The sequence below is a fragment of the Mustela nigripes genome, chromosome 14, assembly GCF_022355385.1.
Source record: "Mustela nigripes isolate SB6536 chromosome 14, MUSNIG.SB6536, whole genome shotgun sequence".
Lineage (NCBI taxonomy): Eukaryota > Metazoa > Chordata > Mammalia > Carnivora > Mustelidae > Mustela > Mustela nigripes.
This window is the reverse complement of record NC_081570.1, coordinates 6381582-6405873: the sequence shown is the minus strand read 5'-3', so window position 1 is coordinate 6405873 and position 24292 is coordinate 6381582.

The window sequence follows — 24292 nt, the reverse complement described above, 5'->3', positions numbered from 1 at the left end:
CTGGTGACCTGCAACGTCCCGGTCAGGTGAATCCCCGAGGAGGGAGAGTAGATCCATGGTCGCCTGGGGCAGCCCCGTCCTTTCAGCGGGAGGGAGCAGCGGGTGGGATCTAATTCCCTTGTTACCAGAAGGACGGGCGCCTTCGGGTCTGCGCTGATCAGACGCAAGCTTGGAGGGATGGCCGCTTCCATGGGAAAGGTCTTGGGTTCAAATCCCAGCCTGACTTCCTGACTGTACGGCTGTGTTTGGTTACCCACACCTGCCCAAACTAGCTTTTCCTCCCTGTGATGATGGTCGTGGATCCTGTCAGGACGGCCATTTCAAATGAGGTCGTCCCTGGTCCATGGGAGATGCCCCACGGACATGTGCAGGGGCCCTGACTGCCGGAATGACCGGTGAGGGTGGTCAGGATGTGCCCAGGGCTCCAGGACGACCCCCCCCAAGGCCCTCTTTTTGCTCATGACCCAAAGCGGTTTCCTCTCTCAGCCTGATGAAGAACCTCCGGGGAGGGCAGGTGGTGGGCCCGGAGAGGGGAGAAACCCTCAGAGTACCCCAGGTGTGCTCCACTTGGACAAAATCTTGTCTGTTGTTGGGCCCGTGAGAGGTACTTGCCCGAAAATAGCACCCTTGGAGATCAGAGGTTGTTTCTTACCTGGGGAGTTTTCTTCTGGGTCTTCACACACCAAGTTCAGGGGCGGCTTTGGAGGGAATCTTGAGGCACGGGGGAGAGGGCGGCGTGGTGGTGGGTGCGCTGGTTTCGGGGAGCCGAGACCCGGCTGGCAGGTGTTAAGGGCCCGGATGGGAGGAGAAGCTCAGGCAGGTCCGGGAGGAGGGCTGCTGTGATACCACGAGGAAGAAGTGACAGGCTGAGGATGAAGCCCAGGTCTGGGCAAAAAGCCCAAGTGGGAAAATAATAGCATCCCAGCGGCCGAGGACGTGTTCCCCGGCTTGACAGCTAGCATTTTACAAGATCAAAGTCTTAGGAAGGTCTGTGCACGGAGCCGCCACCTCCCCACGCCTCGCCTGAGCTCCAGCTCCCGGCCTCTCTGTCCCCGGTTGGTCTGGGAACGCTGTGGCAGGTGCGCAGCCTGGCCCCTGGGGCTGCGGACGGGCTCGGAGGTGGGGGTGAGCGACGGGCTGCTGGAGCGGGTGCTCCCCGACAACCTGGTAATGACCAGGGGGCTTCCCGTCTCCGGCTGGAGCTGAGCAGACATTTGCCGGTTCTCTCCGGGCAATGTCCTTGACTTTCTTGGTTCCCCGCCCTTTGGGTCACGAAGCTTCACGGATTCTGGCCGACAAGGCAGTGCCCTGTTGAAGCAGAAACATTTGGATCATCTTCTCTGGTCCCCTTATTTGCTGGTGAGGAAAGTGAGGCCCTTGAGGGCAGCCCTAGCCCCCTGGGACGGTGTGTGGGGGACGTGGGGACCTGGTGGGATGACCCTCCCCCTGGGACACGGGCCAGCACAGCGCTGCGGGAGCTCGACTGGGCCAGGAACTGCTGTGGGGAATGGATAAGGTGTGGACTTCTATGGAGCTGGGCCTGAGATCCTGTGTTTCCCACAGGCTTCTAGGGGATCCAACGTAGCTGGTCCGTGGGCAGCACAGAGTGGCGAGGGTGTGGGCTCTGTACCTTCCCTTCCTGGGAAGACAGTGTTGACGCGGTTTCAAAGCCAGATCCCGCCAAGCCCACTCTGCCCCCTCTCATGGTCGCCATCCGGTGCTCCCAAGGGAGACTGGATCGTGAAACAGAGGACCCTCTTTTCCTCTCCGGGATCAGGAGCCCCAGCCATTCTGGACCCCTCCTGTGCATCCCAACGAGGTGGGGTGGGAGGCGGAGATTTTCAAAACCAAGGATGCTCGGGCTCCACTCCCTAGAGATTCTGCATCCCGTTGGTCTGGGGTGGGGTCCGGACCTCCTTGTTTCCAGAAGCTCCCAGGGGATTCTCACGTGCGGCAGCGGCGAGAACCTCTGCGCTTGGCAGTAAGTTTGATACTTGACCAGTGACACATCCACTGTCTCCTTCCTTCCTTCATTTACACTGCTCGCTACCATTTCACAAGATCAAAGTCCCAGGATCTGCTCTGTTGGGAGTGACCGCCTCCTCCCCAGTCGTTATCGAGCCCCCAGTACCTGCTGAGCCCTGGTCTAGGCCCTGCGGACACACTATGAGCCACAGGAGCCCCGAGCAGGAAGGCAGAGGGCACTGCAGAGGGGAAGACGGGAAGGGGAATTGGGAGTGGGGGCAGTTCTTTGCTGGGATCGCCCGGCAGAGCTCTGCCAAGGTGACCTTTGAGCTGACCCCACGGAAGTGAGGTGGGAAGCTATGTGGACATCCCAGAGAAGCACGCTCTAGGCAGGGGAACAGTTTGCAAAGGTCCTGAGGTAGAGTGTGCTTGGTGTGTTTGAGAAGCAAGGAGGGAAGGATACGTAGATACACTCAGCCAAGCAAAGTGGAGAACAGGGCCTTCTAAACTTGCTATAGATGTGTATTTCTTTGTCTATTTTAAAATGAACTCTAGGGGTGCCTGGGTGGCTCAGTTGGTTGGGAGTCTGCCGTTAGCTCAGGTCATGGTCCCAGGGTCCTGGATCGATCCCCACGTCGGGCTCTCTGCTCATCGGGGAGCCTGCTTCTCTCTCTTCCTCTGCCACTCACCCTGTTCATGCTCTCTCTCTCTCTCTCAAATAAATAAATAAAATCTTAAAAAAAAAAATGAACTCTAGAAGTTGACTTCTGGGAGAAGTGAGTGGCTGGCGGCAGGGGCGGGAGAGAGACTTACTGTATGCCTCTCGTGCGCATTTTAAATTCTGGACCAAATATCTGCATCACTTATTCAAAAATAAATAAGATTTAAAAGAAAGAAAGAAACCTGGAGGGGACTCAGTACCTGGGGCTACCAGGGAGGGAGGGCCATGATCAGGGAGACCTTCTTCAGGCATTGAGTTTTATGACTACTGTGTGACCTTGGGGTAGCTACTTAACCTCTCTGTGTCTTTGTTTCGCAGATCCCCCCTCAGGACTGTGAGGGTAACGGGCCAGGTCAGTAGTGCCTGGCACAGACTAGGAGCCCTCCCCTGCATGAGTTGGGAGCCTGCGGAGGGTTTGAGCTGAGGAGTGACTTTCTCAGGTCCCTCTGGGTCCCTCTGGCCCACAGGGTCCCTCTGGCCGCTGTGTGAAGAGAAGTGGGGGTGAGGGACAAGCAGGGACCCGGAGGTGGGGGGGGGGCGGGTGAGAGGCCCCTGCACGCCTCCAGGTGAGAGGCCGGTGCCTGGGCGGGGGCATGAAGGCGCCGATCGGATTCGAAGCAGGACCAGCTGGGGTCTCTGACAGGTCGGACCAGGGCTGTGAGGGAAAGAGGAACTCTGGGGTTTTCAGGCAATTGGTGCTGCCATTGTCCGAGCTGGGGAAGCCTGCGAGAGCAGCAGGTGTGCGGCATGGGAGGTCAGGACGCCTGCCCCACGTCCACGGAGAGATACGAGTGGGAATTGGGGTGTCTGGGTCTGGGGCCTGCGGGGAAAGTCGGGAGTGGAGGTGGACGTTCGGGGGTTGTTACCATGTCGGGGGCCTGGAAGCCCTCTGTGGGGTGAGCTCACACAGGCGACGGCAGGTGGAGAGGATCCCCCTCGGGCCCTGAGCCCTCAGGTCCACCAGCCTTAGAGGCGGGGGGGTGGTGGATGAATGAGTTCCATGAGCATTTATTGAGAACATACTCTGTTCCGTGCACCTCAGACTGCCGGGATGGGGGATGGAAGGCCCAGGCCCTGGGCTGGGGAGCTTCCAGGCCGATGACAGAGACCCAGGAACAAACACACCAAGGGCCTAGTTTGGGGGCCCGAGCAGTAATGAGGCGCCAAGGCTGACTCGGTGTCAAGAGAGGTTCCCCAGAAGCGGGACCCATCTCAAAGAACAGTCACGTGTTGGGCCTGGGTACAGCAGTCAGTTAAGGGTCTGACTCTTGGTTTCAGGTCAGATCGTGATCTCAGGATCGTGAGATTGAGCCATGCGTCAGGCTCTGAGCTCAGCGCTCAGGGCAGAGTCTACTTTCGATTCTCTCCTCTCTAAAATAAATACAATCTTTTGAAAAAAAGATTGTATCAAAAGATTGTATTTATTTGTTCGACAGACAGAGATCACAAGTAGGCAGAGAGAGAGGGGGAAGCAGGCTCCCCTCCCGCTGAGCAGAGAGCCCGATGTGGGGGCTCGATCCCAGGACCCTGGAATCATGACCTGAGCTGAAGGCAGAGGCTTTAACCCACTGAGCCAACCAGGTGCCCAATAAATAAATCTTTTCTTTTTTTTAAGATTTTATTTATTTATTTGTGCAGGGGGAGTGGCAGGCAGAGAGAGACGCAGGCTCTATTCTGAGCAAGGAGCCCGACGTGGAATTCAGTCCCTGGACCCTGGAATCATGACCTGAGTGGAAGGTAGATGCTTAGCCAACTGAGCCACCCAGGCATCCCTAAATAAATCTTAAAAAAAAAAAAAAAGGGGCGCCTGGGTGGCTCAGTTGGTTGAGCAACTGCTTTCGGCTCAGGTCATGATCCTGGAGTTGAGGGATCGAGTCCCCAATCGGGCTCCCAGCTCCACGGGGAGTCTGCTTGCTCCTTGCTCATACTCTCTCTCACAGTCTCTCTCTCAAATAAATAAATAAAATATTACCAAAAAAAATCAAGTGTTGGAAAGGGAGGAAGAATGTTCCAGAAGAACCCCCAAGAGTGGTGTGGACTGAGAAGCGCAGATGTTAGATGCGGTCCATGTGGGGGTCAGGGGACCCTGATCGGTGGTGTCCAGAGCCTCGTACTGTGTTTGATCCTGAGGGTGTGGGCACCACGGTGCCCAGTGGCAGCGGGGTTGGGGGGAGAGGGAGGTGATGGGGGTGGGAAGAAATCCCGCCCACCATCTGTTGCGTATCATCTGCAATTATAGGAACGGTTTTCACCTTTTTAAATGGTGGGGGAAGAAAAAAAATGAAAGGCAGATTAATAGTTCGTGACACCTGAAAACGATAGGAAGTTCAGATCTCAGTGTCGTTCGCAAGAGGTATGCCTGTTCCTTCCACTGAATGAGGCTCCTAGGGCTCGCGGAGGAAACTCAAACTTTACAGGAAAACTGTCAGGCTTTGTCATCCCGTGTTTGAGAGAGACACAGCAGCCATCAAGACAGAAATTGGGGCTCCAGGCTGGGGGTGGGGGGAGCAGGGGCTGTCCTGCCCCAGAAGTTGCCTCTGAGGCCAGAGACCATTTGGAAAGCGATTCCCTCCTGCTTCTGGAATTTCTCCAGCTCCTCCCCTCTCTCCCCCCAGCAGAGTCAGCGCTCAGGAGGGAGCAAGTGACCTCTGAGAGACTGGCCCTGCCCTGAGAGGCTCCCGCCCAAATCCTGGGGGGGGGGGGAGGCGCTGTGGGCCATGTGGGCCGCTGGGAACATTCCCTCTGGCGTGGTGTTTATGACGTCATCCGTGCTCCAGGCAGGAAGGGGACCGCGTCACCAGTGTGGCCTTCTCAGCAGCACGTTCCCTCACTGGTAGAATGAGGTCTCCCTTCACCTAGAATCAGGTTTCATTGTTTTGTTTTTCCCTTCGGGAACAAACTGTTCATTCAAGGGCAGATGGAAACCGCTGTTTTCGGCAGCAGGAGGCCTGCCTCCTGGAGCTCCGTGGCAGGGACCCACCCACGCGGCTCCTGGAGTTCTCCCCTGAGGGCTTGAGGACAGAGACAGAACCAGAACTCTCTGTCTTGGGAGCCCCCCACACGAGCTCCCCTGACCCTGAAGTGAGCTGGAAGAGCAGGGTTTCCTGAGATGCAAAGATGTGTCTGTGCCTGGCAGCTTGGTCCCCGGGGACCCAGCCGCTGGTGTGAACTGGTCCAGAGAGACGCCCCCATCAACAGAAGCAGCCTTCACAGGCGCCAAGAACAGGGACCTGAGCCAGACCGCTGTTGGTGTCTACCCCTTCGCAGCTGTGTGAGCTTTGGCCATTTGCTCAACCTCTCTGTGCCCTGCTTCCCCAGCTTCTGTAAAGTGTGGTAATCCTAGTCCTACGTAAAGCTGTTAAGATAATTAAATGATTTAGCGTTTGTTCTTAGAACAGTGCTTGGCTCCGAATGTTCTGGAAGTCCTTGTTACATAAACTAAATGAAGGAGGGGACTCTCAGAGGGATTCCGGCTCTCTTGTTCTCTCTCAGATCCCAGAGCACTTTACCCATGAGCTCTCCTGACCCTTAGCTGTTCTTCATTTATTGTGATTGGCTCCAGGGTGGGCACTACCTAGCCCAGAGCCTGGCTCATACGGGTGAATGTTGGTGGAAAAACAAATGAATGAAACACTACCCTTCTCCCCAAATTAACAGGCTATTCCTGAAAAAAGGAGTCCCTGAGAAGCAATCTTCCACGATAATCTCCCCAAAACTTTCAGAGCTGGGTCTGGCTGGGTGCTCTCCTGCCAGGGGTGGTGGGAGAGGGGTGGCTGGGTCGGGCTGGGGACAAGCCGGGGTGCTGAGCGGCACCAAGGGGAACACGTGGCAGAATGGGAGGTGGGGGGGGCAGGAACCAAGGCAGCTGGAGGGTGAGCAGTTTCCTGGAGGACGTGGCTTCCGGCCAGCCCGGCCCGTCCTGCTGACCCCCCGAGAGAAGCCAGGCCCCGCAGACGTTCAGTCAGTGGTGGGTTCCCTCGGTACAGCCTGGGATCCGTTTTTGTACAGCCTGGGATCCGTTTTTGGTGAAGTCCTTGCGTCACTGGGGGCCGGGTCTGCAGCCAATCCTGGGAGGTTAAACCTGCAAAGTGGCTCAGAAACCCAGCATCTTTTGGAGGCAGGAAGTGTCCAGAGAGATGACTTCTGCTCCCTGAAGAGTCAATGGAGGGACTGGCAGAGGAAGGAGAGTGTCCGGGGAGCCGTAACTCATCTTGCCTACAGCTCAGGTCAAGGCATCTGTGAATAATCTTCGCCCTCCGGTTCCTGAAGCACCCTGAGTCATCGGGCTCAGCCGCATCCCAGCTGTTCCCACCTTCACTGGCATCCAGAGGAGATGGTCCCTTCTGGGAGCCTCAGAAATAAAGAATGTGCTGGGAGCCTCCTAGTCCCACCGCCTTCCGAGCTCCTCTCTGCTCATGGAGGCTCAGACACTGAATCAAGGCTCGCGGGGCCAGCTGGCAGGAGGCGGGCAGAGGCCTGACGTCACTGCTTGGTGGGTCTGCCTATCAGAGCCACCCGGGGAGGAGGGGGTGGGGGACAGCCGATGGAGGACTTCCCCTGCCAGCCTTTGGGGTCTTATATTTAAAACCATGCGTGTGGGTTAGAAGCATTAGATATAGGTTGTGGGTTGTGCCTAAAGGCCAGATCGGGATCATTTGGGCTGGGGGAGACCTCTGGACGCCCCACCATCAGCAGTGGGTGCCCAAGGCTTCCCTGTGAGCCAACGCCCATCTCTCCTCATCCCTGCACAGGGGGGGTTGGGGTGGGCATGGCCCCAGGGTCCAATCGCAGCCAAGGCAAAAAGACCAACTTCTGAAATACTGAAAGTTGCACCCTCGAGTCCAGGACAGAACGGAGCAGACGCTCGCCCGGATGAGGGCTGCTGGGGTACATGGAAACGAACTCTGGGAGAAACTTGGAAAAGAAACTGTCTTTCCAAGTGGTCTTCCACGACGGCCTGGGGTTCATTCACGTGCAGAGGCCTTGCTATGGCCTGAGCACTGTGCTGGGCACCAGCGAACCAGACCCAGATGTGGCTTTGAAAATCCCCCCACCTTTGGCTGTGTTGGGGGGCGGGAGGACGCAGGAACGGGTCATTAAAAACAACTCACAGTCAGGTGCTGTGACTGAGCCACACTCGGGGCTGCGGGGAGGCTGGCACGTGGCTTCCCGCTGGAGGAGAGGTGGGGCGCTTAGTCAGGGGAGGCTTTCTGGAGGAGATCATGCCTGAACCGGGTGATAGGGGATGAGTAAGCATTCGGGGGTCGGGCGGGGGTGATGAGAGCATTCTGGGCAGAGGAGACAGAAAGAGCAGGGATGCGAAGGCAGGAAAAGCATTGTGTGTGTGTGTGTGTGTGTGTGTGTGTGTGTGCGTGTGTGTGTGTGTGTGTGTGTGGCTGGCATATTAAATGAGAGCTGGACTATGCTAGGATGAAGAGGGAGGGGGGCAAAGGCCCAATCAGAAAGGCTGCTTCCTCCCTGCTAAGGAACTGTATTTTGTTCCACGAGGGATGGAGAGATATAAGGACAGGAGAGGGCACTAGAGTCAGCTCTGCCCCATGTATTCGGTTGTGTGTTACGGAAACCCAGTTCCAGATACCTTGAGCACAAACGGTGGAGATCAGCTTTCAAAAGTGCCATGTCCCGGGACAGGTCTGCCTTCAGGAAGAGCTGGATCCATGGGCTCAGATCATGTTGGCAGGGGCTCCACCTTTGTGTCCGCTTTCCTTTGTGGGCTCTGTTCTCAGGTAGGCACTGCCTGCCCCCTGGCAAAGGCAGATGCCAGCTGTTCCAGTCTCCTGTCCTGCTGAGTCTGCCCCAGTGCGTGTCCCGTGGCGGCTCTCAGCAGCTGGGATGGAGTCCCTGGGACCATTGCTGAACCAGTCATGGCACCCCATTTGTAAAGTTTGGGGCTCTTGCCACCTGGAAGAAGTGAGGCGGGGGCAGGCAGCCCCATGGATTGAGGGGTGTGGGGTGGGATGACTTCCCTAAAGTAAAATGCAGGTGCTCTGACCAGGCGAAGGGAATTGAGGAGCAGGGCAGGTGAAAATGGTGGATGTCCTGTCACATACGGTACGGTTCCATTTATAGGAAGTGTCCAGAAGAAGGATGTCCATAGAGACAGGATGAAGATGGGTGGATGCCAGGGGCAGGGCAGAAGGCAGGAAGAAGCAGGGGGTTTCCTTTTAGAGGCGTGCAATGTTTGGGAGGTAGCTAGAATTGGTGGTGTTTCAACAGTGTGAATAAAGCCTTTGCTAAGGGCCACTGAACTGTTCTGGTGGTTAATTTTATGTTAAGTGAATCTCTCCTTAGTAAAAAAAAAAAAAAAAAAAAGGAAAGAAAAACACAGCAGGTGTCCACCCGCAGGCATCCTGGGATGCTCTGACATCCCACAGGGCCCACTGGCCCAGGGGAGATGCCATTCCTTCCTGCCTTCTCCCTTCTGCAGCCTCAGAGGGTTTGGGGCCTGCAGTGGATCTTACGGCAGAGGCAGTTCTAGGCCTGGTTGCCCGCTGGGCCACCGCCCACCGCAGGGGCCGTGGGAACTGGGTGGTTGGTCCAAGGCTGAGCTCATGTACTTTCATGAGACCTGGTCAAGCAAGCGCCAGTGAGTCGCCAAGGACGTCTTGTTCACCCGCTGTACCTGTTTTCCTGGTGGCTCTGGGTGGTGGGAGGAAGCAGTGCTGCATGAGGCGGGGGAGGGGGGCAAGGTTGGGGCCCCCATGGGTGGGGAGATGGAGCGCTGGTTTCCATCATCACTTGGCACCAAGGGTGTGCGTGGGACGCCAGCAGGAGAGAGGGCTAGTCCCGGGGAAGAGCTATTCGAGCTGGACTGTAAAGGGGAAAGAGGGTTTGGGCTTACTCTCTGGGCCTTTCCAAATCCTCCCTGTTGGGGTTTGGGCAGAGCCCAGAGCTGCCTTGGGGCTCTCCCAGAATGAGCCTGCCTTGGCTCCTTCAGGAATGGGAGTTTGAATCCAAACCTCCCCTTGGGTTGCTCAGGAGAAGAGGACTTCTGGTCCTTGCAGGCCTGGCACGGGGCTCATCGGGCACGGACGAGGGGACCGGTCCCTTCAGCTGAGCTGTACGCTCTGCTCGTACCTTGAGCCAGAATTGCGCCGATCTCCAGCCCGGGGTCTGGTCTCAATGGATGCTTCAGGGATTCAAGACATGGTCTTGGACCTGTCTGTCCTTGCCTGCACAGAGTCACGGGGGGCTTGAGGGCTTCGTTTCTAGTACAGATTGTGGCTCACTCCTCCCCACCAGCCAACTGGGTCAGAACTGGCAAGTGACTTTCCAGACCCCTTTTGGGGATTCGTCACAATGGAAGCTGGAGATTGATTGGAGTCTGGGACCACGCTTTGCTCGCAAAAGCTGAGATTTCCCACCCGGTTGCCCCTCCGGCTCCCATGTGCAGCGTGGGGCATTCTGGCAGATGTTGGGCTCTGGCGCAGATAAGACAGTGGGTTGTGCGTGGGACCCCGTGGAGGGGTTTTGAATCCTGACTCCACCATTTACCAGCAGAAGGACTCAGGAATAACCTCTTCACTCTGCTGGTACCGTGTGCTCGTCTGTACAAAGGGGATCCCCCAGTTCATGTCCACCTAGACCCTCAGCATGTGACCTTATTTGGAAAAGGGTCTTTGTAATTAAAGATCTCCTATGACATCACGCCAGATTGAAGTGACTGGTGTCCTAAGTCTGATGACTGGTGTCCTTCTAAGAAGGGGAGAGGACACACAGAGAGCCACGCACAGAGGGGAGAAGGCCATCTGTCGATAAAGCAGAGAGCAGACGGTGTGGCCAAAGGCCATGGAATGCCTGGGGCTACCGGGAGATGGAGGAAGCTGGGAAGGATTCTCCCTGGGAGCCTCTGGTGGGAACGTGGGCCTGTTGACCCCTCGCTTTCCGACTTGTGGCCTCCTGAACCGAGGGAACAAATTTGTATTGTTTTAAGCACCGGGTTTAGAGTAATCTGTGATGGGCGCGATCCTGTGAAACAAAACATCCCCTCAAAGGCGCATCATCGCCGAAAGCGTTTGACACATACGGGACATAGTAGGTGTTCAGCAAACGCCCACAATGGTCACTGTGCTGTCTGCGGCCCTGCAGAGGACCGGCATGCCAGAAGGAGCGCCGTCCGGCTCCCGGGGTGCACTGTCTCATCCCATGCCCTGCTGGCTGCCCGAGGCTGGAGCCCCAGGAGGGCTGAGCCGGAGGCAGAGAAAGCAAGGAGGCCGCTGGGAAGGGCCGTCGCCGGCTGAGGGCTGAGGTCTGCAGGAGGAATGCTCACTGCCGTGAATCATGCCTTGCAGGCCGGTTGCTGCCTGCTGACACATCACGCCCCAGAGGGAGGACAGCGGTGACCTCATGCTGGTTGTCCCACACTCAGGGCTCCTCCCAGCACCGCCCAGCCCTCAACGCTGCCCAGAGGGAGCTGTCCCCACCCCACCCCTGCCCAAGTGTGCATGCGCTCTCCTCCCCTGCGCACACAGCAGGACAAGCGGACCTTCGGAGCCAAGACTTCAGTGGAGGTTTATTATTTGGATGCGTTTGGAATGGGCAAGGCGAGCAGTTTCCACTTCCCCGAGGGCAGCCGGATCGGAAACCCTGGATTATGCGCCGCACATCTGCGACGGCTGCCTCGGGAGATCCGGCTGGGACGGGCGTCGAGGGGCTGTGCTCCTGGGGCTGGCGTCCCGTTCTCTCCCACCTCCGTCTGTAAGGACGGGGAAACTGAGACCCAGAGGAGCCCAGGACTTGCTATATGCTTCCTAATCGGATACCTTCTTGGTGAGAGCAAGGATTGGCATTAAGGATTTATCTTGGGCAAAGCTCTGTCCTTCCTGGACCGGCGTCCTGGTCTGCTTGGCCATCGCTGTGAATCTCGACCACCCCGCTCCTGGTGCCTGGGTGTACCCGGTAGAAACCACTTAGCTTTCTTTGCCTCCTCGCCTTCAGAAAGCAAGCGCTGCTACTAACAGCAGTGACCTTAGCTCTATGAGCTGCCTTGGGGTGCACCTCACCTTCCAGGAGGGAGAAAGTTTTCCCCAGGCCTGGGGTTCCGGTTCTTGGCCACTTTGTTGCCAGACCACCGTGAGCAAGAATTTTAGGAGAGTCTCTTGGGACAGGCCATCCAGCATGGAGGAGGGGTCCCTAGCATCCGGGGCGCACGCAGGCCCTAACCTATGTTCCATCCCTGCTGCAGAGAGCTATAGGCTTGAGCGAGCCGGGCCAGTCCGGTGCATGGGCTCTGATCGGGGATCTGGAACAATGGGCTGGGCCACTTCGAGCTCCCCGAGGCTCCCGCTTATTTATTTTACCAACATAACTTGAAGCCAATATTTAAGCATTACCAAAGCAACAGCCCCAACCCTCAGCCCTTGGTCCCCATCCAGCCCCACATGGTGGGGACGGAGTGGGAGGAGGCGCACGGAGTCAGCCGTGCCCCCCACCTCCCAACCACCTGGGAAAACAGTGACCCAAAAAACAGATCCCAGCTTCGCTTCCAGGGTAGTTGTGCATTCCCATGGTCCTACAGCTCTGTGCCTTTCACGCAGGCAGAACAAAGTCAAGCAAGACCTCTGTCCCCGTATTTTATTTTACTTTTGTTGTTTTGCATGGAGCCAATAGGCTTTCCAAACATTTTTATTGACATTTAATATACATGAAGAAAGTGTACAAACTGTAAGTGCACAATTTTTGGGTCACAGACTGAGGCAGTCTTTCACTGGCACCAAGATTAAGCAAAGGCATGGGAGCAGCCCCCCCCACCGACCCCCTAAAGTCCCCTGTCCCCACTCCTCATTACTATGCCCCCAGGGTGACCGTGATGCTAACCGCTCACCGTGTAGCGTAGTCTTGCCTGGTTTTGTACTTTGTATCATATACATATACTAATCATATACTCTGTTCTCTCCTGGATTGAAGCCAACAGCCTTTTCAGTCCCAGGGACACTTCTCGCCATCAGCTCTGGGGAGGAGAGAGTGAAGAGAGGGCATCTTTCCTGACCCACAGGCTGTGGGTGTCAAGACAGACGTGGAATGCATCTGTAGAATGGGGGGTGGAGGGCAGTCTTGATTTCAAAAAGAAAGACACAAAATCCTTGTGCCCCTGGGGCTCGGGTTTCCACCTGATATGGGGTCATATCGAGCCCCACCAGGGGGTCTCTGGAACCTGGGCCCCCACAAAGTCCTCACTTCTTCTGGTGGGATGCTGGGTGGGGCACCTGCATCATTGGCGGGGAGTGAAGCTCTCCCCGGAGGGCTGGCTCCGGTCCCTTCCATGCTGGGCTCCCGGCTGCCTGGTCTGCGGCCCCGTGCACCCGCCTCCATTCCCTGGGCCCCTGCTGCTGCGTTTTGTCCCCGGACCAGGGAGGGGCACGGTTCTTGCTGCTTCATATCCCCCTGGGCCAGGGAGTCCCGAACTATCTGCAGAGAAGGACCAGCAGCTTCCAACGTTTCCAGCTGATGGCGGACGGCCGCCTTTGGGAAATGTGCTAACCGCAGCATTCTCAAGAAAATGAAATAGGAGAGGGGCGCCTGGGTGGCTCAGTGGGTTGGGCCGCTGCCTTCGGCTCAGGTCATGATCTCAGAGTCCTGGATCGAGTCCCGCATCGGGCTCTCTGCTCGGCAGGGAGCCTGCTTCCCTCTCTCTCTCTCTCTCTCTCTCTCTCTCCCCGCCTCCCCATCTACTTGTGATTTCTCTCTGTCAAATAAATAAATAAAATCTTTAAAAAAAAAAAAAAAAAAAGAAAATGAAATAGGAGAAATAAGAGCCATGCGAGATGCAAACCCTCATTTTTTTTTATTATTAGAGGCAAACCAAACTGCATTTCACAAAGGCACATAGAAGTTTCTCCCTCTTGACTGTTTCCCTCTTTTGTTGCATTCTCGATGACAAGCCGTTCGCTGACCCCCACAGCCCAGTGGGCCCCTGGGGATCAGACCCCTTGAGGTCCCCCTGCGCGGCTTCAGCTGACCCTGTCCCGTCTCTGTGATCTGTATCTGCCTGGGGCCCTTCCTCCTCTCCTTGGAGGCCCTATCTCCGCCTGATTTCCATGTATGTTGCTTTAGGGGAAGGAGAGATATGTAATACAACCTCTGCCCGTCGGTTAGGGGATCCTTGTCAGCTCCAAGCCCACAGGCCACGCTCTGCTCAGTTGCTCACAGAACCTGAGCAGGGACGTTTCACTTCTCGCCACCGTTCGTGGCTACTGCCTCTCAGACGCGGACAAGGTGCCCCCGCAGCTGGGTCGGAGTCGTGTCCAGGAGAAGGTCGTGCCATGCCCCGACCCTGATCCCCGACCTCTCTTCTCCCTTTACCCCCACCCATGTGCTGCGCTGAAACCGGGCACCGCGGTGTCCCCAGGGTGTCCCTAGAGCACGGAGGAGGCACCATTTCCCTCCTCGATGCCTAAGCCTCCGTCCCGCAGTCCATTTCCTGAGCCTGTGGGTCCTGGGCTTGTCCTCTCGGGAAGGCTGTCAGGACTCAGGGGGGCGGGCAGCTTTGTTCTAGCTGGGGTACCGCCCGGTTCATAACCAAGCGCCTGTCCCCGGTGCCCTCTCTGTGTCTGCAGGAGACCTGCGATCTCGGCTCCTCTTACTGCTGGGAAGGGTCAGAGGGTGCTCAGCCCCTCCTCCTTACGGCCTGGTCGTCCCTCCCACGGCCATCTATGGTGGGACCAGCTTCCCCAGAGGGTGGCGCATATATGCATCCAGCCCCAAGCGGTATGGACTCGTCTGACCCCAAGCTCCTGAGTACGTGGTGGGACAATGCATGGGAAGGGGAGGCTGAGGATGGCGGAGGGCGGAGGGCGTTTTCTACGTGAGGTTGGTCTCACTGGGGCTTCTTTCGGGCTTGGTGAGGACAGGGTAACCCCAACCAGAGACGGAGTCAGAACGGCCGGGGTTGGGATTTACCAGCTGTCACCGTCCCTGCGTGTACAAGCCGGCTTGCTTCCCTCTCCTCCCTCATTCCTCAGCGTGCTTTCTGTTTAATAACCCTGGCTGCATACTTCTCTAAACCAAACCATCTGTTTACTAGCTTTTTATAAGCAGTAATAAAGGCAGTGAAGACCCAAGGGCCCTTTGGTCTCTAGGCGGCCGAGGAAGAAGTTGAATGCCACGGTGGGCACTGGGAGGGGCCGTGCGGGGCAGGACCCTGGCCTTCTGCCTGCAGCTGCCTGTTCGAAACCCAGTCTCCTTGCAGAGGAGCTGGGGCTGCCATTCCCCTGCTCCCCTTTCCGTGGCCACATCACAGGACTCGGGGGTCACCTGGCCCCGGGCGGGCTGCCTGCTGCATCCGGAGCGAGCGTGGAGGCGCTGGGAAATGATCTGGGCTCACGGGGTGCCAAGAGGTCACTCTGAGCGAGTGTTCTGAGCCGTGAGTGAGCCCAGGAAAACAATTCGACAACAATGTCGAGTGCCTAGGTGACAGGGGAAAAAAAAAGAGGAGACTGTTTTGGGAACAGATTTCGGCCTCCGCTTCCAAGGCATTAGTAATTCAAGCAGCAGTGAGTGTAATATTTACTTGGGAAACTATGAAAAGTCTGTAACAATGTTCTTTTCCCAGCTTTTATCCTGGGCTTGCTCGGTTCCGAGCGCAGTCAGCCCCCTAATCGCAAACAGAGGCTCGCTCTGCCATCTGGCAGCAAGGTGTCCGCACGCCTGTCCCCCCCACCCCCGGGCCCCCGGGGCCCCAGGACGCCCCAGATAGCAGGTCCTACCCAGGCACCGGCGCAGGGACCCCAGCACTGCTTGGAGGAGGAGCAGGAATGGTGCTGCTGCTGATGAGAGTGTCTGGCCCGGTGCTTTAGGAAATTTTCAACTTGTTTTATTTCATTTTTTGGTGAAGGGAAAAGGGCGGGGAGGGCTGGGGAGGGCGGCCAGTGATCCCTGTTTGCCTGGGACAAAAGAGGGCTTTTGGGCTACAGAACTCGGTGTTCTAAAACCAGAGAATTCCCAAGCAAACCAGAATGGGCTGGTCACCCTGGTGAGAGGGGACGTCCACGGGGCAGGAGAAAGCACAGAGTTCAATGTCAGGGCTTATGGTTTGTCCTGAACTCACGGTTTGTCCTCCCTGGGAAAGTCAGGTCACCTCCCAGGGCTCATCTGTAAAAGGGAGGGATTGGACCTCTGTGGGGTGATGTCAGTCCGCCCGGCCACAGGCAGGGCAGGTAAGCTGAGTGGGAGGGGGCCGGCGTGAGGTCATGGACGCTCCATGGGGGTGGTGGGGTCCTAGGAGACCCCAAGAGGAGGGTCCGCCCCTCCCCCAATCACCCCTCCCCCCAGCCCGACATAATGCCGGTCCTGGTCTACCAGACTGAGTTTCTAAAGAATTTTTTTTTTTTTTTTTTTTTTTTTTTTGTGAAAGCTCCCAAATTCTGAAGTGTTGGCTCCTATTAATGACATCCTGCACAGGCCACACAAACACAGCTGACTGCCAAGTTGGCTTCTGGGCAACTGATTTGCAGCCTCTTGACTACACATTTTCTGTTTCCTGTCAGTTCTAAAGTTCAGTGACTTTTTTTTTTTTTTATAAACTCCAGCCAGCCATCCCCTTAGTTAACTGGAAATGAATCACATGGTTTACTTTGAGAAAGAATAAGCAAACATATATGTTTCAAAAGCTGATCTCAGGGGTTTAATTCCAAAAAGTGGTTTCTGCTGTGGCCCAAGCTGGCATCTCTCTCCACGGGTGGAGGTGCTGGAGAGTTCAGTGTTGTTATGAGGTGAGGAACCTTGACAACATGATGCAAAACAGAAGAAGCCGGACACAGAAGTTTCCATGTTGTAGGATTCCATTTCTACGGAAGGGTCCAGAACAGGCAAATTGACTGAGACAGAAATAAATGAGTAGTTGCCAGGGCCTGGGAGAATGGAGGCAGGGCGGGTGGGGGTGGGGAGAATGGTTCACGGGGATGGGGTTTCTTTTTGGGGTTGAAAATGTTCTGGAATTCGATCATGGTGATGGTTACACAACCTTGTGAATATATCAGACTCCACTGAATAGTACAGTGTAAAACGGTGGAGGTTGTGATAGTGAATTTTTTTTTTTAAGACTTTATTTATTTACTTGACAGACAGAGATCACAAGTAGGCAGAGAGGCAGGCAGAGAGAGAGAGGAGGAAGCAGCTCTCTGCCAAGCAGAGAGCCCGATGCGGGGCTTGATCCCAGAACCCTGGGATCATGACCTGAGCCGAAGGCAGAGGCTTTAACCCACTGAGCCACCCAGGCGCCCCGTGATAGTGAATTTTATCTCCACTAAAAAATATACCGTTCACGGGCACCTGGGTGGCTCAGTCAGTTGGGCATCTGACTCCTGATTTCTGCTCAGGTCATGATCTCATGGTTGTGAGACCCCACTTGGAGCCTGCTTGAAATTCTCTCTCTCTCTCTCCCTCTGCCCCTCTCCCCCACTCATGCACGTGCCAGTGTGCTCTCTCTCAAAATAAATAAATAAACAAACAAATAGATAAATTTTTAAAAAAAGATTTTATTTATTTATTTGACAGAGAGCACAAGTAGGCAGAGAGGCAGGCAGAGAGAGAGGAGGAAGCAGGCTCCCCGCTGGGCAGAGAGCCCGATGTGGGGCTCAATCCTAGGACCCTGGGATCATGACCTAAGCTGAAGGCAGAGGCTTTAACCCACTGAGCCACCCAGGCACCCCTCAAATAGATAAATCTTTTAAAAATATATGCTTTTCAGGTGTTGATTCTCACGCTTTTCTATGTAATCTTTTTTTTTTTTCGCAAATTTTTAATGAAATTTTAAAAAAACTTTATGCAATCTTTGTCGAACTTTCAGCAGGCTTTTTGGGTAGAAACTGGGAAACCGATCCTAAAGTTCAAATGGAGATGGGATGCACGTAGAGTAACTTTCAAAATAACTTTGCAAAAGAAGAACAAAGGAGGAGGCCCTGTACCACCGGATTCCAAGGTTCATAACGATACAGAAATCCAGAAAATGCAGAATTGGCAGAAAGACGAACAAATAGATCAGTGAAGCAGAATAGAGAGCCCAGAAATAGACCCACACAAATACGGACAACAGATTTTCAACCAAAGTTCGAAGAGCGTTCTGTGGAAAGGGGATACTCATTTCAACAAATGTTCTGCAAGAAAAGAAAAGAAAAGAAAAAAAAAAGAACATTGAGCCATACCGCGTGTCCTATAAAAGTATTAATCCAGAGCAGACTTAAATGTAAAACTTAAAACTGTAAAACTTCTAGAAGAAGACACAGAAGAAAATCTTGTCATCTTAGGTTAGGTAGGGATTTCTTAGATACCGCAGAAAAGCTCAGCCTGTAAAAGAGCAAATGGCTAGGGGGTGCCTGGGTGGCTCAGTGGGTTAAGCCTCTGCCTTTGGTTCGGGTCATGATCTCGGGGTCCTGGGATCGAGTCCCGCATCGGGCTTTCTGCTCAGCAGGGAGCCTGCTTCCCGCCCCTGCCCCTGCACCCCCCACCCTGCCTGCCTCTCTGCCTCCTTGTGATCTCTGTCTTTCTCTGTTAAATAAATAAATAAAAATCTTTTTTTAAAAAAGTACAAACGGATAAACTGGACTTAATCCAAATGAAAAAACTTCTGTTATTTTTAAGATTTTATTTATTTGAGAGAGAGAGACAGTGAGAGAGAGCATGAGAGAGGAGAAGGTCAGAGGGAGAAGCAGACTCCCCGTGGACCTGGGAGCTTGATGCGGGGCTCGATCCTGGAACTCCAGGATCATGGCCTGAGCCGAAGGCAGTTGCTTAACCAACTGAGTTACCCGAGCACCCAAAACTTCTGTTATTTGAAAGATACTCCAAGAGACTGAAGAGAAGCCACAGACTGGTAGAAAATACCTACAAATCGAACATCTTGGGGCTCCTGGGTGGTTCAGTCTGTGAAGCGTCTTCCTCCGGCTCAGGTCATGATCCCAGGGTCCTGAGGTTGAGCCCCCCACCCCGTGTTGGGTTCCCTGTCGAGAGAGGAGTTTGCTTCTCCCTCTCCCTCGGCCCCTCACCCTGCTTGTGCTGTCTCACTTTCTCTCTCTCTCTCTCAAGTAAATAAATAAAATATTAAAAAAAATCATACATCTGATAAAGGACTTGTAATCAAATGCATGCAGAACTCTCAGAAACTAATAAGACAACCACCCACTTAAAAACGGATAAAACATCTGGGCCAAAAAAATACTTATTTTGTTTAAAAAGCTGACATTTTCCTTGTTGGATGGCCATTACAGAAGACAATGCTAGAATCATTAGTCATTAGGGGAGTGCGAATCAAGACCACAGGAGGTGTTACTATATATTTGTAAGAATGGCTAAAATTCAAAAGACCAGGGCACCTGGGTGGCTCAGGTCAAGCATCCTACTCTTGATCTCAGCTCAGGTCTTGATCTCAGGGTCCTAAGTTCAAGCCCTGTTTTGGGCTCCATGCTGGGTGGGAGCTTACTTAAAAAAAAAAAAAAAAAAAAAAAAAAAAGACTGACCACGCCAGGTGGTTGGTAGAGCTGTAGAGCCACTGGGACTCACTGTGCTGATGGGAATGCAAAATAGCACAGCCGGTCTGGGAAACACAGTTTTTAAAAAAACACACCTTTTAAAAAAAGAGTTCCACATACAACTGCCACATACGACTTCCAAGTATCCCCCCACCAGAGATGGAAATGTACGTCATACCAAGTCTTGTAAACCGATGCCCGTAGCAGCATTATCTATAAAAAGCAGAAAACTGAAAACACCCTGAGCGCGAAGGATAAATACATCTGGTGGTGTATCCATGGGGTTAGGGTTCTACTTAACAATAAAAATAAATCTGTGCAGGGGAACATGTAGACGAATTTCAAAATAATGAGGCTGAACGAAGACCATCAGACAAAACAAAAACAAAAACAAAAACAAAAACACAACAACAAAAAACGTGCCCGTACTATTAGTCTGCTGGGGCTGCCGTTACAGGGTAGCCCAGACTGGGGGCTGAAACCCCAGAAATTTATTTTCTCCCAGTTCTGGAGGCTGAGACGGAAGCATCAGTGGGTCTTGTCTCTTCGGAGACTTCATCCTTGGCTGCTAGATGGGTCTTCTTCTGGTTCCTCTCACGGTTTCTTCCTTAGTGTTTGTCCTCACCTCCTCGTCTCCTCCTTCTTTTAAATTTATTTTATTTAATTGAGCAGGCTCCATGCTCGACGTGAGGCTTGAATTCCTGACCCTGAGATCAAGAGTGCTTCAGTGACTGAGCCAGCCAGGCGCCCGCTGACCTCCTCTTATTAGGACATCAGTCAGATTGGACAAGGGCCCAACCTAACGACCTCATTTTTACTTAATCCCCTCTTTAAAGGGCCCCTCCTCCAAACACAGCCATATTCTGAGGCGCTGGGGGTGAGGGCTTCAAAATACGAATTTTGGGGAGACACAACCGTCTCATAACAGTAGTGTGTGATTGAATTTATGTAAAAGTCCAGAAAATGCAGCTTAATCCCTAGTGACAGGAAGCAAAGCAGTGGCTGCCAGGAGATGGTGGGTTGGGGGGGTGAGGGCAGCGGGGGTTGGGGGAGGAGACGACAAAGGGGTGTGAGGAAACTTCTGGGAGGCACGGATCTGCTCATTATCTTGGCTGTAGATGTGTTCTCATGGGTGTATACACATGTCAAAAGTTATCAAATCATACATGTAAAAAAAGATTTTATCGATTTGAGAGAGAGAGAGAGAGCATGAGTGAGATGAGTCCAGGGGTCGGGGTACAGGGAAGCAGACTCCCCGCTGAGCAGGGAGCCTGATGCAGGCCTCGATCCCAGGACCCTGAGATCATGACCCGAGTTGAAGGCAGATGCCTAACCGACTGAGCCACCCGGGCGCCCCTCAGCTTGTACACTGACGTGCTGTTGACTTAACGTCAGTTAGATGTAATATCCCAGTCAACGTTTTTTGTTTTTGTTTTCTGTTATTGTTGTGTTTTTGTTTTTTTTAAAGATTTTATTTATTTATTTGACAGAGGGAGATCACAAGTAGGCAGAGAGGCAGGCAGAGAGGCAGGCAGAGAGAGAGAGGAGGAAGCAGGCTCCCTGCTGAGCAGAGAGCCCGACGCGGGACTCGATCCCAGGACCCTGAGATCATGACCTGAGCCGAAGGCAGCGGCTTAACCCACTGAGCCACCCAGGCGCCCCGTGTTTTGTTTTTTTTAAACAATCTCAGGGGCTTCGTTCTAAAAGGCAGTCTCCTCCACGCGTCCTGGGCCTGGCATTCTTCTAGCTCCTCCTGTTTGCCTCTGTTTGCGGGGCTCTGATGGCTGGGAGGGTGCTCCCGGCCCCCACAAGCTTCTTCTTTCCCAGGGCGGGGGTGGGGCGGTGGGGGGGTGGGGGATGGGGCATCAGGGTGGGAGAGGGGAGGAGGCTGCCTCCCGTGTGCCGGATACTCCAGATCCCAGATACTGGCCACCCCCTCGCCTCCTCCCCCCTGCTCTGAGACCCATTGTCCACTCTGGGCTTGGCCCGAAGTCTAGAATGTCCCTTCTGCCATCCTATGTCCTCATCCCCAGAACCTGGGACTATGACAAGGCATCGCTCCTGGGGTCGTATTGTATCATACAACACAGTTCACCTTAAGATAGGAAGACGTGTGCCCCCCTGGCTGGCTGGGGCAGAAGAAGTCTTGAGAAGGGAAGCATGGGGAGGACAGGACAGACCATGGCTGCTTGGAAGATGGAGGGGTCACATGGCACGTGGGTGTCTCCCACGTGCCGAGAGCAGCCCCATGCCCCCAAGCGGACAGGGACCTCAGTCCTTGGTGTAGACTCAGTGTTCACGTGTTGAAACCTAACCCACTGTGGGGGTGTTAGGAGGTGGGGCTTTGGGGAGGGGATTAGGTCACAATGGTGGAGCCCTCAGGAGTGGGGTTAGTGCCTTTAGAAGAGACCCCAGAGAACAGTCTTGTCCCCTCCTGCCCTGTGAGAGGACAGCGGGAAGACAGCTGCCTATGAACCCGGAAGTGGGTTCTCACCGGAAACCCAGTCGTCTGGCGCCTTGATCTTGGACTTCCCAGCTTCCAGAGCAGAGGGAAGTAAACGTTTGTTTAAATCCAGTCTATGGGGGTCTGTGCCAGCAGCCTGAACAGACTGAGGCAGGCCTGTGGCTGCAAGAAACTCGCCTCCGGACAAGTGGATGGAGCCTGGATGTGGATTCTTTCTGGGAGCTTCCCGAAGAGAGCCCAGCTCTGTCAAGGACACGGTGATTTTGGCCACTTGAGACCCTGAGCCTAGAACCCAGTGGAGCCCTATAGAATGGTGCCATAACCCTCAGGAGCGTCAGCGAAAGAAATGGATGATCCTTGAAGATCGCCCTGATCAAGGGATCTGCCCTGCTCTCTTCTTTCTAAGGGACACAGCTGTCAGGGCTCATTTGAATTAGACAGCTTCTCATCACGTGTGAAAACAAAATGGGAGTTTAAAATGATTGTTGTTCATTTCGTCTAACTGAGACAGTGAGTTGGCCAGCTTTCCCAGCTAAAATTGAGAGTTAGGCTCAGGACTTTTTTTTTTTTTTTTTTTTTTTTTTTTAAGAATCTTTCTGGAAAGATCCAGTGACATTGTTGTTTTGTAAAATATGACTGACCAGTTCTTAGGACTCCTGAAAAGTGAATGGGGTGGAAAGCAGTCTGGTGGTTCCTGGAAAGGTTGGACGTGCAGTTTCCACATGACCAAGCGATTCCTCAGGAGTGGGGTTAGTGCCTTTGGTGTCCACCCAAGCAAAATGGAAACATGTGTAAACAAAATTGTGTTCATGAGTGTTCGCAGCAGCTTTCTTCATGATAGCCAACAAGTGGAAATGACCCAAATGGCCAGAAATTGGTAAACAGATAAATAAAATGTGGTATATCCATGCAATGAAAAACTATTCAGACACGAAAAGAAATATAAAGCAGATACAACCATGGACGAACTTTGAAGACATTGGTGCCAAGGGAAGGAAGCCAGGATACAAAAGAACATAGTGTGCGATTCCATTCATATGAGATGTTCGGAATGGGCAAATTCCTGGAGAAAATAGATTAGTGATTACGTAGGGCTGGAGGGGATGGAGATGATGATGACAGAGGGTAATCATCAGAGTGTGAGCTTCTTCTGAGGGGGATGAAAATGTTGTAAAAGGGACTGTGGAGGCAGATGTACAATTTTGAGAATGTCCTAGGAAACACCGCATTGTGTACCTTAAAAGGGTGAGTTATCTCCCAGCACATAATTCATGGACAGTGGTATGTGAATCAGATCTCAGTAAAAAAGAAAACTATATGCCACAAAGGTAAGAATAAGAATAAAGTGGGTGGGTGAGAGCTGTAGGCATTTCCAAAGATGGATTAAGTGGGAGCAGGACCCCCAGTCCCATGCCCTACTGGGGGGCAGACTGCCCCCAACACCACCACCAAGACTCTAGATCTGAGGGGGCCTTCCTGCGCTGCCACAAAGGCAAGGGTGTTTTCAACTTTGATCATTGGTGGGCTTAAACTTCTAGAAAAAAGAAGTCAATCTAAAATTTGGCGTGTGAAAGCTGCGAAATATATGCAATCTTCAGATCTTCTCTGATGGGATTGATGACGTCATGGAGGGATGTTCCGGGTTGCTTCCTCAGGGTCCCTGCTGGGCCTTCCAAGAGCCCAGGCTCCCACCCTCTGCCGGAGATGGCTGTCAGGGTGCATAGAAGTCCTTCTTGCCTAACCCCTACCTCGGCTGTGGCTGATCCCTCCAGGGCATTCCAGAATGCTTGGAAGGAACCCACCACCTGAGTAACATGGCAGAGAGAGGAATTCTTTTCGGATCCCCAGTGACTCTGGGTTCGGGTCCAGAGTGCACCTTATCAGTGCTTTGCAGACACAGATGTTGTTTACGAGAATCAAATTACATGCCCCAGGTGGAAATCTCAGTTTGGGACCTGGAACCATCAGGTGCGCAAATCTGAGTCTGGAGAGATTGTTGTGGCCCTGGGGCCCGTCCACATCTCACTCCCTGTAACTTCCTCTAGGCTTCAAGTCCAGGACTGGAAAGAACAGAACCCCTCTTTGGGCTTTTGTGGACTTTTCCACTTGACCAGGAGGGGAGTCCTGGGTTAGGTTGTTCCGAAATCATTCCCTTTTACAAGCACGTGGGGTTTGTTTTACTCTTCCCTGGGACTATCTGACAAGCATGGTTATCCCAGATGGGTGAGATGCTTGGTTCTGTGTGAAGGTTTCCTGATGTCTGCCCAGTCCTTACCTGTGCCACAGCAGGGGTGGTTGGCTAGGAGAGAGTCATGGGACCTGTGGGTAGCATCTGGGACCACAAGGCCTGAGCCCACCCTCTCTGCCCACACATACCCTAGTGTCTGACCGTCCATGATCTCAGTCCATCATCACTGGTGTCTGCATGTATCTCCCACTGGGATAAACACGTCCTCCCCTACTTAGCCACCGTCTAACTTGGGTCTTCCAACACTGAACCACCTTAGCCCCACATTGCCTGAAGGTGCAGACTCTGAAGGGCTTTGTGCAAAGCTCTTGATCGTGGGGTTTGCACAAACTGGAGAGGAGTCCTCTGGACGAGGGAGCCCGACTGGGTTCTACAGTCCGCTCTCACCAGGGGGCGCCACACTCCTCCTT